General features: G+C 35.8%; 1 long non-coding RNA gene across 1 annotated transcript; it reads left to right on the forward strand.

Annotated features, from left to right (window-relative positions):
- Positions 1-250: 250 nt before the first annotated feature.
- LOC307176644 lies at positions 251-10356 on the forward strand. Its single transcript, XR_013824853.1, has 3 exons — positions 251-869; positions 9213-9298; positions 10341-10356. It is a non-coding gene; the product is annotated as an uncharacterized lncRNA (long non-coding RNA).
- Positions 10357-16041: the final 5685 nt, after the last annotated feature.

Raw genomic sequence — 16041 nt, forward strand, 5'->3', positions numbered from 1 at the left:
CTGACTCAGAAATCATGGCCTTGTCCTTCTCACAAATGGCAAGCTTTCATTATTTTTTATGGCTGAGTAGTATTTCACTATACAATGAATATATACCGCACCTTCTTTATCCATTCATCTATTGATGGGCTTTTAGGTTGCTTCCATATCTTGGCTATTGTAAATAATGTTGCAATCTTTTAATATTAGTGTTTTTGTTTTCCTGGCTACCCAGGAGTGGAAATGCTGGACCATGTGGTAGTTGTATTTTTAATGTTTTGAGGAACCTCCACAACATTTTCTGTAGTGGCTGCACCAATTTACATTCCCACCAACAGTGTATGAGGGCACCCTTTTCTCCACACCCTCATCAACACTTGTTATTTCTTGTCTTTTGGATGATAGTCATTCTAATACGTGTGAAGTTATATCTCATGGTGATTTTGATTTGCATTTTCCTGTTGATTAGTGATATTGAACATCTTTTCATGTGCCTTTGGCCATCTGTATGCCTTGTTTGAAAAAAATGTCTATTTGGGTCCTTTGCCCATTTTTCAATTGAATTTTTTTAACTTATGAATTGTTTACTTCTGGAATTTTTTTTTTTTTTTTTTTTTGCTGTACGCGGGCCTCTCATTGTTGTGGCCTCTCCCGTTGCAGAGCAACAGGCTCCGGACGCGCAGGCTCAGCAGCCATGGCTCACGGGCCCAGCCGCTCCGCGGCATGTGGGATCTTCCCGGACTGGGGCACGAACCCATGTCCCCTACATCGGCAGGCGGACTCTCAACCACTGCGCCACCAGGGAAGCCCTTACTTCTGGAATTTTTCATTTAATACTTCAGACTGCTATTGACCATGGATAACTGAAACCATGGGATGTGAAACCACAGGTAAGATTTATCTTATAACTGGAAGTTTATACCTTTTGATCACCTTCATCCATTTCCCCCACCCTGCACCTCTGGCAACCACCAATCTGTTCTGTTTCTATGAATTCGGTTCTTTTAACTTCTACATATACATGAGACCATACAGTATTTGTGTTTCTCTGTTTGAGTTATTTCTCTTAACAATAAAGCCCTCGAGGTCCATCTATGCTGTTGCAAATGGCAGGATTTCTTTCTTTCTCATGACTGAATAATATTCCATTATATATACATATATATGTAAGTGTATATATATGTGTGTGTATATATATGTATATATATATACATATATATATACCACATCTTTAGCCATTCATCTCTTGAGGGACACTTCTGTTGATTCTATATCTTGGCTATTGTGGCTAATGCTGCAATGGACATGGGTTATTTGCTTTCCTAATGTTGAGTTGTATGAGTTCTTTGTATATTTTTGGATATTAACCCCTTATCAGAAATATCATTTGAAAACAAAAGAAATATCATTTGAAAATATCTTTTCCCATTTAGTAGGCAGCCTTTTTGTTTTGTTGATAGTTTCCTTCCCTGTGCAAAACCTTTCTAGTTTGATATAGTCTTATTTGTCCTATTTGTTTATTTTTGCTTTTGTTTCCCTTGGCTAAGGAGACATACCACCCAAAATATTGCTAAGACCAATATCAAAGAACATATTGCCTATGTATTCTTCTAGGAGTTTTATGGTTTCAAGTCTTACATTTGAGTCTTTAAGCCATTTTGTGTTTATTTTTGTATATAGTATGAGAAAACAGTCAGCTTGATTCTTTTACATGTAGCCGTCTAGTTTTCCTAGCACCATTTATTGAAGAAGCTGTCTTTTCCACATTGTATATTCTTGCCTCATTTGTCATAGATTAATTGCCTATACAAGTGTGGATTCACATCTGGGCTCTCTAGTTTTAATAACAGTTATGGTAAAGAGTATTATTCATATTATCTACTTCCCCTCAAAACACTTCGGAAATGTCCTCAAGGGTTCCCTTGATAACTAGGTCTTTATTAAAAGTTAGTTTAAAGATTATTAACTGAAAAAAGTAGGAGTTAGAATTGCTTAAAATTGAAATATATAGATTCCTCAGAGTTAAAGGAAAGGCATCTCTTGGGCTGTGCCGTAAGTAAAACATAAGCAGCTAACTCGAGTTACAGCACCAGTTACAATAAAATACTTGGTGTCATGTTTCCATATTAGGGCACTGTAACAGTTTCTCTCAAAATATGGTGTTTTCAATTATATCAAAACTTTGTTTTCTTCAAGAGTATTTTATTGATGGCTTTGATTGCAAAGATCTGTTAAGACTGCTATTTATCAGCGGCCCACAGTCATATCCATGACACCTAGGGAGTGCGTAGGAACTATTTGTTCTACTCCCAAATTACAGCTGACACTGGAAATAAAGTAAACCAGGTAAATGCTTATGTTATGTGAGATTATAGATGCTTAAATTCATTGCAAATTTTACTGGATAGCTAAAAAATACAACAATAGCCTAGAAAATGTAGGCATTTAGAATTGATACATGTTGCAAAGAGACATGTAAGAATGTCCAATTTCCTGAGAAATGTTCTAATTTAACAAATTTTGTAGTATGTAGAGTTACAAAGTTCAGAAATGCGAAAACTGAGTAGTCTGACTGTGACTAAGTGCCTCAAAATGTAATCAGACTTCTGGAATCTTCTCTCTGCCTGCACTGCTGGGTGTTTTTCTGGGGTATAGAAGTAAAAGGTCCTGGTATTTTCTTTTTAATTGCTCTACTTCCACAGTTCTAGGAATTTGGGGATCAATTTGGGACTAAGAATCATGCCAGGAAGATAAATTACATTCATATGTCAGATATTGCCTCACAATGCCATCTAGCTCAGCAGGCTATAATGAGCCCCCATTCACCAGGCCAAGCTCCAGCCAAAAAAATAAATATATATATAAATAAAAGAACACCTACTGTTTCTCCATCAAGGGCAACTCTCTCAGAGGGCAAACAAAAGCAACAGAGGGAGGCCAACCAGATCCATGCAGCTCTACGGGTTGCTATGCAACCTTCTGTGCATGTTGGGCAGCAACAGATGGACATTTTGAATAGAATTAATGCCCCTCTGACCCATGTTTTAAATGGTGCCCAAACCTACTGCCTGATAAATTCTATTAACTACAGGCATACTTATACATATAACATATAGCCTCATAAGTGACATTGTTATTACCCTCCTTACTAACATAAAGTCATAAATCTATTGGAAAAATTTGAGACCGATAATATTCAATGAGATATTTCTGTTTTTTTCTCCTTTTCTTGATAAATGAATCACTGATGTCTCATAACCTTGGGCTACATATTTCCTTACAGCGTTGCTCTGATTTCATATGCAAACCTGGCAATGCCTACTCTGAGTCTCTGCTTCATTTCTACATGGAGCCCTGCTTCTTCCTCAGCCATTGTCACCTGTGGGTGTGTAAGAGACCTCTTTTTATTGTAACTGTAAGAAAGAACATGACACGGAATAAATATTTTATATACCTTTGTGAGGACAATGTTGTAATCATGTTCCTGATTGAACAATCAATCTAAAGTCTATACCCGAAACTGCAAAAGTTCTTTGTCCAACTGCCTTCTGCCCAGGCCAAGTTTAAGACACTTTTCATCACTTCTGGTGAGTAGATTTTAAAGGAATCAGTATGCCACCAAGGATTATCAGGCTAAGATCTCCTCTTTAGGTCTTTTAAATTTTATAGGCTATGTGACTTACATTGTAGGAATCTAAAAAGGACATCAGTTCCAAAAATAAGCTGGCAGTACAGCATAACATATTGACAGTAAGCAGTTTTAAAATTTTAATGAAGCCTATCTATGATAAGATATCTTAATAAAGTGGTAGCATTGAGCTAGAGAAAGGAGCCTAGAGACGGTCCTGGACCTAGCTCTGTACCTAAGTAGCCATATAATCTGAAAAAAAGAAAAGCTTCTCTACCCTTCTTGATGCCAATATCCTCACCTGTAACCTGAAGAGGTTTGGGCTACATAGTTCCTTTAATGTTTCCCTTAATATTTCCATTCTCTGAACAAAAATGATGTAGTTAAAAATCAGATGAGTGGTAATTCCATTTCTAGCTGAGAGTGGAGACGATAATTTTCAAAGCCCAATATCCACATGTAATTGTAAAATTCTTCTCTTTAGGAAGGAATTGAAAAGCCCTTAGACTCCAGACCTAGAATATTTTGTGGCCTCTTTCTTAGTTCCATGCTTCCATTCCTCACAGGTGTCACATATAGGGGAAAAGAGGTGCCCACCTATTGTTTATGTTACTTTTGCTAAGGTTTATATTTTGCACCGAAATCTCTTGCCAGAACCTTCCCTCTGTGGAGGGGAGCCATAATAACACGCGTGCCTCTGGTTTCCAAAGTAGTGCTGCTTCTCTGTCGGGCCTCCTGCTGCCACCCAGTGTGTCTTTGTTTTGGAAATAGGAGCTCAGTTTTCCACCACTGCTGCTTGGGCTTTTGGTCCTGTTGCTGAGAGCATCACTTATCTACACTTATACATACATGCTTACCCAGGTTCCAAAGAGAAATATTTGCCTGGTTTTGTTTGCTCCTTCTTCCACCTCCCTTAAAGACCCTGGGTGTGGGAAATGTGGCATCGCGAATTATGTTGCCATTTCTGGTAAGATTTAGTGTTAAGGACTTTATGGGCTCTTACGACTTCAGCATCACCTGAAGTAATCACTTGACAGCAATTCAGTTCAGTAACAAACTGGTCCCCATCCTGTGGTTCCACATACTTTCTGATGAAACAGGGATTTGGATTTGATTTAGTTCTACAATTATTCTGGAATTTATCATACTGTATTTCATTGAAGTTTCAAATGATATATCTTTAAAAAACTACATCTCCCTATTTATTGTTTCATTACATAGTGTTTTTACTTTTGTTATATTTTATGTTCTAAACTTCTTATAGATTATATTTTAAAAGATAAAAGATAAAAATATTTTTATATTTTATATCTATAGATTTCCAAAAATGATCTTATTTATTTTAGAGAGAGACTACGACATATTCGATAGTGGTGGATATGGAAAATCAAGACTATTAGGAACAAAGGAGTACAAATAGATTAAATATATTTGAAAGCTGTACTCCATATGTTTTTATTTAAATTCACAGTGAGAAGGGCCCCGTCTGCCGCAACTCAGTCTTCTGCTTTGTAGAAGCTGAAATTCCGGGAATGATGTCCAGAAATAAATAGTGAAAGGGGCAGATGAAAACACAATTTTATGCATTGCTCATGTAACAATGTTGAGACTATGTCTTTAAAGACCATAGACTCCAAATCCTGAAATGACCTACCTTTTTGGAGGAGAAAGCTCCTTCTCATTTAAATTTTCTTTTGATTAAAAAAAGTGGAATAATTACTCCTTTCTAACTTCTTCGAGATATAAGGGCCTTTAACATTCTTCTAAGCCAATTATTTCTTTTTTACAACTGAGAAAACGGAACCTGTAGCATGTAGGTTTAGGTTAGAACAAATCTGTAGTAGGTATTTTAGCCTCGGGTTTTGCTCTGACTCAAATATTGTCCTAAATTCTCCCCAGAGTAGCTGATTTCCTTTTTTTTCCCATTCTGGGAAAATTTTATTTTAAAAACATATTTAAAAAACTAACTTTGCTCTAAAAACATGTTTTAAGTTTAAATTTCTGTTATGCTAAATTTCTTTAAATTCCCCCTAAATATTCTTTTAAAATATATAAATTTGTGGATAAAGTACCAGTTCAGGAAAAGAATTCATAAGTAAAATCATCAGTGAAGAACTAACTTTCCCTTTGGACCAACTTATTTCAATTGTATTGAATCCTTAACATTTAAAAACTAATTTGAAATGTTTATCGACTCCACTGAACTGCTAAATTTTCCTATCTCCTATAATTTCTATATTCACTTGATTTTTTGGGAGTTCTACTTGCTAGAGCCTCTGGATAAACACTGTGAATTTTCAGGTTGGTTCTTATGTCGAGAAATTTGCTGTCAGAACATCATACGAGACACGAATCGACATTTATAAACCTTCATGGCTGGTAATGGAACTTTGTTGGTAATTTGGTAGAATGGTGACATGTCTATGAGACCAGCCATCTTACTTCTGATGTGAGAAGAAAAAGAAATTAAGTGTAAATGCCAACAGTAGCACTCTTTAGACTTCCTTTAGGACATCTATGCTCCATAAGGCATATTTAAAACACCCAGATCCTCTCGAGATTGATGATACTGTTTTTGGTCAACCTAACTGTTACATGATATAATTTAGTTTCTCATTCTGGAGACTTACTATTCCTTAGGAACTTTCTTTGCCTTACACTGTATCTGTGAGAAGTGTTTCAAGTAGGTTGATCAAAGCAGTGGAATATCCTATATGATGAGGCTTCTTATTCTTTAAACAGATACAAGGTGAGGGAACATACTTCCAAATAAACCTAACTTCCCAGTAAAATTTACATCTTAGGTACGAGAATGTTTATTTAAAATAATTTAAAATACATTTAAACATCAGGACCTTAAAACACTTTAATTTAAAACAATTCTTTTCCCTAACGACTTGTTGTTATGGAAAAGTTTGGTGTTTTTTTCTAATTGAAGCATAGTTGATTTACAATGTTGTATTAGTTTCAGGTGTACAGAACAGTGATTCAGTTATACATATATATATATGTACACACACACACACACACACACACACACACACACACACACATATATAATATATATTCTTTTTCAGATTCTTTTCCCTTAAAGCTTATTACAAGATACTGAGTATAGTTCTCTGTGCTATATAGTAGGTCCTTGTTGTTTATCTATTTTATGTATAGTAGTGTGTATCTGTTAATCCCAAACTCTTACTTAAGGACTTTTAAAACTAGGTATCCATTCTAGTTGTTTCATCTCCAATCTTGTCTGGGGAGGCAAATTGGACTTAATGGAAATTTTAGATTTTTCTATAACCCTTTGGTTCCATCTGGCTTAAACTCAGGTCCGACTCATTGTTGGAGCAAATCTGAGCTAGTGAAGGGCAGCAGCTCGTTTCCTCACCAGTCATTGCTGTGCCTGTGTCACATACCAGTTTATGAGTGTTGTTGACAACCAAGTTCCCAATTCAATTCAGATCCTTCCTGTACTTTAATCAGCAGCAGAGAAGTACAATTTAATTTGGAAAGGATCTAAAATTGTCTATTGGTTTAAAAGGAGGTAGGAGCTATAATAGAAGAGTAAAAGTTCCATTGTATGTTTAAAATTTTTTACACGCCCATGCCTGTAATTTATGAAATTCAGTTTCCTTAGTTTTAAGCAGATGTTAGTAATTGTCTCACTGAGCATGTATCAGTTGAACCCATTGACCAGCTACAGTTAGTGATAGTATTCATTTCCATCTTCTATTTCAGAAGCCCCTTTCTTACTAGTTCCTAAAAAACATTTGCCCATCCTTAAAACCTATGTGTTTCAGGGTATTTTCTATCCAGCTCTTGTAGAGTACTAGTTCTAGGACATGCTCTTCGATATAAGTGGGGGACTTCCAGGGTCAGAAAAGTTTGGGAAACACTGCATACTCTATTTTACCTCTTGTAGATGTGTACATTAGCATATTAAAAGCTTTGAGGAGTCCTACAGTGACAACACCTATATTTATTTTTTTGCATGTAAGATTTTTTTATTAGTCTCTTATTTCAGCTTTTAAAGTTCTTTCTTTTGTATTCATTATCCCATGTTTTACATATGAGCTGTATAGGCTTGTGAGATGTATAGACCAAAAATTATTATTGCCAATGACTTTTTTTTAATTAATTTTTTTATTGGAGTATAGTTGTTTTACAATATTGTTTTAGTTTCCTGCTGTACAGCAAATGGAACCAGTCATACGTATACATAAATCCACTCTTTTTTAGCCTTCCTTCCCATTTAGGTCACCACAGAGCATTGAGTAGTGTTCTCTGTGCTATACAGTAAGTTCTCATTAGCTATCTATTTTATACATAGTAGTGTATACATGTCAATCCCAATTTCCCAATTCATCCCACACCCCGTTCCCTCCTTGGTAACCATAAGTTTGTTCTCTACATCTATGACTCTTTTTCTGCTTTGCAAATAAGTTCATCTTTACCATTTTTCTGGATTCCACATATAAGCGATATTATACGATATTTGTTTTTCTCTTTCTGAGTTACTTCACACTGTATGACAATCTCTAGGTCCATCCATGTCTCTGCAGATGGCACTATTTTGTTCCTTTTTATGGCTGAGTAATATTCCATTGTATATATGTACCCATCTTCTTCATCCATTCCTCTGTCAATGGACATTTAGGTTACTTCCATGTCCTGGCTATTGTAAATAGTGCTGCAATGAACATCGGGGAGCATGCATCCTTTTGAATTATGATTTTCTCCAGATATATGCCTAGGAGTGGGATTGTATGGGGCCTGGGCCAGTAATACCTGGGAACTTATGGGCTAGTTTTCAGGCCCCACCCCACATACACTGAATCAGAAACTCTGTAAGCAGAGCCCTGGCTATCTGTGTTTAAGATAACCTCCCGATGTCTCTGATGCATGCTAATTATCACTGCTGGTCTAATTTCATGAACATCAGATTTTTCTGATCAGGAAGAATGAGTAGGAGACATGGAAAAGTAAATTTTAATTTTTTCATTTTTTTGAAAAGTAAATTTTAAAACAATGGCTGTACTAATCAGTACATAAGAATGCCTTGATTGTCAAGTGTCATAGCCACAGATAAAATTAAATTGGGCAAAACATGGAATATATTAGCTCTTATATTCAAACTGCCAGAACTCAGTGGTGAAACATCAAGGCTGGAATCAGAGACTGGGATGCCAGCAATCCCTTCTGTACCTCTCCATTCTTCTTTACCCTCAGAGCAGCTTCAAGCTCTCCTACAACCAATCAGCTCTCTCCATGCCGGGGCAGGATGAACGTTCTATGATTGGTCCAGCTTGGACAGGTGCTCACTCGAGACCGGTCACTGTGCTGGCCTCGTGGTGGTTGGAATCAGGGAATGAAGAGGGGCTATTCTGCCAGAGAAGGAGGAAGAACAGAGATGTGACCACTGAGGAAATAATAGTTTGTATTTTTTGAAATTACTTTTTGCTTTGGGTTTATCGTCCCTTCTAGAAGACTCACTTCTCTTAGGCTATTAGAGAAATGTTTGGACGCTAATTTCTACACTATTTACACTATTTATTCATACAGGCATACCTCATTTTATTGTGTTTTGCTTTATTGTGTTTTTCAGATACTGCATATTTCACACATTGGTTTGTGGCAGTCCTGCATTATCAGATGATGGTTAGCATTTTTTAGCAATAAAGTATTATTAAGGTATGTACATTGTTTTTAGGACATAATGCTATTGCACACTTATCTCCGAGGTATGTCTGTACACTAATATTTAACACTAATATTTGGACTCAAATTTTGTTTCATGGATTTTTGTCTTCAACTGAAGGAGAAAAGTAATGCCAAAGAAGCAAAGGCCAGGATGGACTCAATATTGCCAGTGCCTCTGTCAACCCCTGGCTTTGCTATTTACATATCGTAAAATATGGATAATGCTACCCACCTTGCATGACTTGTTAGGATGCAAACAGTTGGCATATATTAGGTGTTCAGTAAATGGTCTGACTTCTCACTGCAGTGATAAGAGACAGATAAGATGCAAGAGGACTGACAGTTGAGATATCATCGATTCTTATGACTAACTCAAAATGTTTATGTCAAAAGCCAAACACAGGCTAGTACTTCCTGTTGTTTTTGTTCCAAATAGTAAAACCCTGCCAATGTTTAGTGACCTTGGTAGTTTCATACTATTTTGGCTAATTTAAATGATTTTTTCTTCTTGCCACATATTAATTTTTTCAAATGATTCAGAGCTAGTTTCTACATCAGGCTTTGTTTGTCATTTTATAATTCAGGCAACATGAGTTTTGACTCAGGCGATTTTGTTTATGATGCCAAATAATAAGCTACATTGATAGAATTCTATTATGGTCAAATTATTCTATTTTCATTAAATTGTACAAATATATTTTTTCCCTAAGAGATATAATCAGGTGTACTTTTCTTATTTGCATTGATTTGATCAGCACATTGACATCTTTTGCCTGAAAAGTCTCCTTTGGGAATATTTGATGACTGTTCATTGGAATTGTCTTCAATAGTTGTTGAACACTAGACTCAGCAAATTTCCTTCCCCTATTTTAGGTTAACAAAGGCAAAGAACATGTCATTATTTGGGGTTTTAATTATTTTTATCCATAGCAGAAAATATGATAGGAGTTTGGATTGTCTTAGTAACTTTGTTAGGTAAGTGAATAAATTATAGGCATCAAACATATATTAATCTTATTTTCATTTGTGACAGTCCCTCAGTGGCCCCCTTTGTGCTCTTAATGATGAGATTATCCTCTTCTACTATCACCTAGGACCACACATCTGGAAATTAGGTAAGTTTTGTATTCTTTTGGTCTCTTTATTATACATAAATCCCTCATATCTATGTATCTTCCCGTAGGATCAACTACAGAATGCTGTATAGAGTGGACACATGCTCAATACCTGTTCAATAAATGTATGGAAATTAAACTGAATGAGCATTGACCGCCCTCAACTACCCTTGCCCGCTAGGCAGCAGCTTTGGACCAATTAGCTACAGCTTTTCAATGCAATTGTGTAATAGATACAACTAATATTGGGGGTGTTCAGTTGATCACACAATCATGTACTCATTTACACATCCATTCATTTAATTAATATTTACTGTGTTCTTACCACATGTAAGGTGCTGGAAATAAATGGACAAATTAGATTGACTCCCTGGTCATAAGGAACATACAGTAGTAGTAATTCCAAATATTAATAGAATGATGACTAATAGGTTTGGTCAAGTTTTAATTTCCAAGTCATTAAGGAATATTTGATATTTAAATACGTAGAAACAATATGTTGAGCCTTACTCATACTAAGGAAATAATGGCATTATAAGTGCCAAATAGGAACTATGAAATGCCTCACACAAGTATTTTCTTTCCTAAAATTCATCTAAATTAAAACATTTTAACTCATTCATTCATTCATCCATCCATTTGTTCAGCAGGAAAAGCAATTATCCAGCAGCTTATTATGTTCTGGGTAATATTCTAAGTGTTGGGTATATGAAGATAGAAAGGAAAAAAAACAATAAGAAACAAAGGAAAAAGGAAAGGTATTTGAAATGGTTAAGCTTAAGAGATACAGCCTTATCCCCATGCAATCAAATAACTATGAAATCTCACAGAAATGCCTTTCTGTGATCTGTGAGATGGATATATTGCTTTATTTCTGTTTCCTTAAGACAAGTAAAGAAGTGAAATATTAGAATTAAAATTTAAGGTTTTTTTCCCTCATCCTACAGGTATATAGTACATCCTACATTACTTGTGAACACAAAGTAGGATAATGTTTCAGAATACATCTATGATAACATCAAGGGTAGACCAAAATTCTCATTAAAAATCCCTTGTCTATGTCTATTCAAAGAGAAATCTCAACTTTTTTTGACTGAAACAAACAATAATTTTAGTAAATTCAATGAAATTACCAAATAAGTTGCCTGGCTGGATTTGTTAGTTTATTTGAATGATCAACTAAGCATAAATATTTACACTATTTGTATTTATTATGTAGAGACTAAAATTGCTCATGTTTTCATTTATTAACAGATTTAAATTAAAAATGTCATTAGACCAGAAGTATGATATGCAAGACAAATATTTTTTTAAACCTTACTTTTCTTTTTCTTTTCTTCCCATCAAAGAGGACATAGAAATTGTCAGTGTACAATACCTAATTTTTGACTTTTGGAATTCTGAGGATTGTTGTTCTGTTATGTTACCATTTCATTTACATTATAATTTTCTTTTCATTATGTTTACAAAATAAAATGAATTACTTCTCTTATTAGTATTTCTAACAATTTCTTTGTAATGACCTGATGTGCATCTCATCTGTGTTGTTGAACCACAGCATATAATAACCACCAAGACTGAATTTTTTTTGCATCGTAGGGTTGAACCCTCCTAATTTGTCAAATCTGTTATTTGAACAATTTGAATTACAGCTTTTATCTCAATTTCTTGACTGCTGTTTAAGAGGATTAGAGGCCTTGCTCAGCTTCACCAGGGTGGCTAACAGTAACAGTCACCATTGCAGCTCAGATCCAAAAATCAATGAACTGAGTCTGATTGACTGAGTCTCAATTACTCTTTAGAAAAAGTCTAATGCTGGTCTTTTCTACTTATGCAAACCAAGTCAGACAGAAACCAGCAGCGACCTCTTCCTTTTAAATCCAAATAGCAGGGAGGGAATAGGAAGAGTGAGAGAACAACAAAATATAAAGAAATGAGAATGTGAAGAGATGACTTTGTGTCCAAAGAAGTAAGGACATTTCATCATTTTACTAAGAATTCAAGTTCTCTGATGAGATCATTTTTTAATTTTGAAAAGCACTCAAAACTCCTAATAATTATCATCTCATTTTTTCCCTTCTGGTTTTAGTAAGCAAATTTACCAATACAGACCACCAAAAGTAAGCTTTTCACTTGAAATATTTTATTTCCTTCTAGGGAAGTCATAAAGGAAAACTGAGTATATGGCCTTTCTCATTTTTCACTCTAAAAACCCTTCTGTGAAGCAAATGCACTTATTCTGATGTAATAAGATGTTCTTTCCTCTGTTTACATTGTAATGGTGCAAAATATATTAATGATCCTTATTGTAATATATGTTAGAGGTAAGGGAGAAGAATGATCTGATTTCATTTTGAGGGTGTTTTACAGAAAAGAGACAGTCATCTATTTCATTTAAAGGGGGATTTTTTTTTCCCCTAAGAAAGCTTATTATTTAAAGAAATGGGTCCAAGGAACTAGATCAGGTGTTAAAATAATTCTATTAGAAGTTATACAACTTAAGATACTGTAATCACTCAAAAAACCAAGGAGCCCATTGGCAAAAGCAATTCCTTTAACTCTCAACAATTGAGCAACATTTTCTGGGAAAAAGAGAGTCCTCAGAGAACAACAGCATTTTATATCATAGAATCAGAGTGTTTTAGAAATTTTCAAACCATGTTTGCAACCATCTAATTACAAAGATCATAAAACAGAAATCCACACAGTTAAGGGACTTGATCCAGGTCACAAAACAATTGAAATTCTTAAAATTAAGAGTGAAAATCTTCGTGTGGAGGATTTTAAGAGGCTTTGAAAGAGTAGAAAGGTTAAACTAGAGACACTATTATCTGATTTGGAATGTCATTAAGATCATCAGGTCAACAATTTTAATTCAGAGGTTGTAATTCATTTTAATCCATGACTTTAAAAAGTTGAGCACATTTTTGTGAAACATCCTAAAGTTTTAAGTGGATGGCAATTGAGACAGAAAATAGATTGAATAAAATATCACTAGGACATAATTTCTAGAGATGGTAATTTGTTTTATCTTTCTGTCTAGAAATTTGCTTTTAATGAATGGGGTCTTTTCATGTGGTGTGTGAGTAGATGCCCCTATTTCCAAAAGAAAAGCCTGAATGAAACTGAAGAGGATGGTCCTTATGATAAAACAAGAAATAACATTATCCTGAATTACAGTTTATAAAAATGAAATTTTCTGAAATTTTTTAATTATTTAAATTTAATTATTTAAACTTAATTATTTGCCTTTTCTCACTGTGAAGCCACTTTGCAGTAGAACAACTCAGTAACAAGTGAAATTCAGAATAAGTCAACATTTTCATTAAAGCAAAGTCATCCAGTATTACTGAGAACCATAAAACAGTTATTGAAACCTGAAGCTTCAGAGAAGGAAATCTTTATTGTAATAAAGGAATCAGCAACATTGTTTATAAGCATCATTTCCGTGGGGAAAGATTAGTTCATTCAATAAGAATCTTGTAACATGGTGCCAGCACGGGTGTGATAAACTTTATGGAATGGCTCATAAGATTAGACTAATTAAAGATAATCTAATTTGGACAATTCTATCTTCTGGAAAAGAAATGTGATGTCATCCTCTGGGAAGAGAAAATGTTTAGTCTCTGGGGATGTGCTAAAAAAAACCCACAAACATCCTCACAAGATATGTGCAATAATAAGAATTAGGGTTGATCCAAAGACAGGCTTAGATCTACCCATTGCCTCTCAAAAGATCCACCACATAGACTGTTAAGCCCCATAATTATCTCCCCTATTTGTGACAAGCGTGAACTAATCAGTCTCTGAGGGAGTTTTCCAGCAGATTCTGAGGGAGTGTGTGTGCTTCACAGTGCTCATCAAGCTATTTTGTACTCAGAACCGTGAAGAGCTGACCAAAGTTCATTATCCTCATCTAGACCAGAATTAATTCAAATTAAGAAAAATAGACATTTTAAAAATGTCGGGTGCTTATGATTTAGAACAAAGAGTCTTCACTATTTTTATAACAGCACCATAGGTTCTAGCTGCCTATAATCCCATATTAAAAGATTAGAAAAAACATCTGAAGAAATCAGAGAGTGTCTAATTGAGGTTCTTGCCTTTAATCCTGCAAGCTGACTCCCTCTTGGATATCAAGATCTGTCAGTGGTGAGCCAGGGGAATTCTGTAAGGAAAAAGCAACCACGAGGAATATAATGTATTCTTTCCTACTTAAGAAATAAAAAGGGGAAAACACAGTTGGTGATATCAAAAATAAGCCAACACAAAATTAGAGGAAACCCCCAAAATGGATTTGTAAATAGAAGCTAGTAAAAAGTGAAGAAAGAAGCTTGATGTTGCTCTTTTATAATGCTTAAAACCATTGCACAGTAGAGGGTACACAAATAAATGAAGAAACTTCTCATGAAACAGTAAACAATAAAGAGTAACAATAAAACAATGATTCCAGATTCTCACTAGTAAGCAATTCAGAAACTTTTAATTTAATGAATATATTTTACTTGGGTATTGATTCTTAGACTGTTCATTATCTGATTGTCTTTACATAAGTGATTCATTCATCTTGCCAGAGAATTATATGTTAATGAAAACTTTCTTATCAACCCTAGGAATGTTACTGTGAGACAAAGTTTTTCTGTATAGCTATTATATAATTGTGCACAATACCGCTTAGAAGCCTCACTTGTTGACAATTAATATTTCATGCTTATTTACTAAAGGACAGAAAAAATTAGGTTACAGTGCATAAGCAGTAAGTTAAATGAGTATAAGAAGGAATGAAGGTGTTTATTTTGTTTTAAGAAATACAGAATCTTTTATAACATAATAAAGAAAACAGTAATCAAGAAGAAGGGAGATGAGACCTTCAAGATAGCAGAGGAGTAAGACGTGGAGATCACCTTCCTCCCCACAAATACATCAGAAATACATCTACATGTGGAACAGTTCCTACAGAACACCTACTGACTGCTGGCAGAACACCTCAGACTTCCAAAGGCAAGAAACTCCTCCACGCACTTGGGTAGGACAAAAGAAAAAAGACAAAAGAATAGGGACGGGACCTGCACATCAGGGAGGGACCTGTGAAGCCGGAAAATTTTCCACACAATAAGAAGCCCCTTCACTGGTGGAGACGGGGGTTGGGCGGGGGGGGGGGGGGAAGCTTCAGAGCCACGGAGGAGAGCACAGCAGGAGGGGTGCAGAAGGCAAAGCAGAGAGATTCCCACTCAGAGGATCGGTGCTGAGTGGCACTCACCAGCCCAAGAGGCTTGTCTGCTCACCTGCTCGGGCAGGTGGGGGCTGGGAGCTGAGGCTCGGGCTTCAGTAGGATCCCAGGGAGAGGACGGGGGTTGGCTGCGTGAACACAGCCTGAAGGGGGCTAGTGCGCCACAGCTAGCTGGGAGGGAGTCCAGGAAAATGTCTGGACCTGCCGAAGAGGCAAGAGACCATTGTTCCAGGGTGCAAGAGGAGAAGGGATTCAGAGGACCGCCTAAACAAGCTCCAGAGATGGGCGCGAGCCACGACTATCAGCGTGGACCCCAGAGATGGGCATGAAACGCTAAGGCTGCTGCTGCAGCCACCAAGAAACCTGTGTGCAAGCACAGGTCACTGTCC

Source organism: Stenella coeruleoalba (assembly GCF_951394435.1).
Source record: "Stenella coeruleoalba genome assembly, chromosome: 18".
In the NCBI taxonomy this organism is placed as follows: Eukaryota; Metazoa; Chordata; class Mammalia; order Artiodactyla; family Delphinidae; genus Stenella; species Stenella coeruleoalba.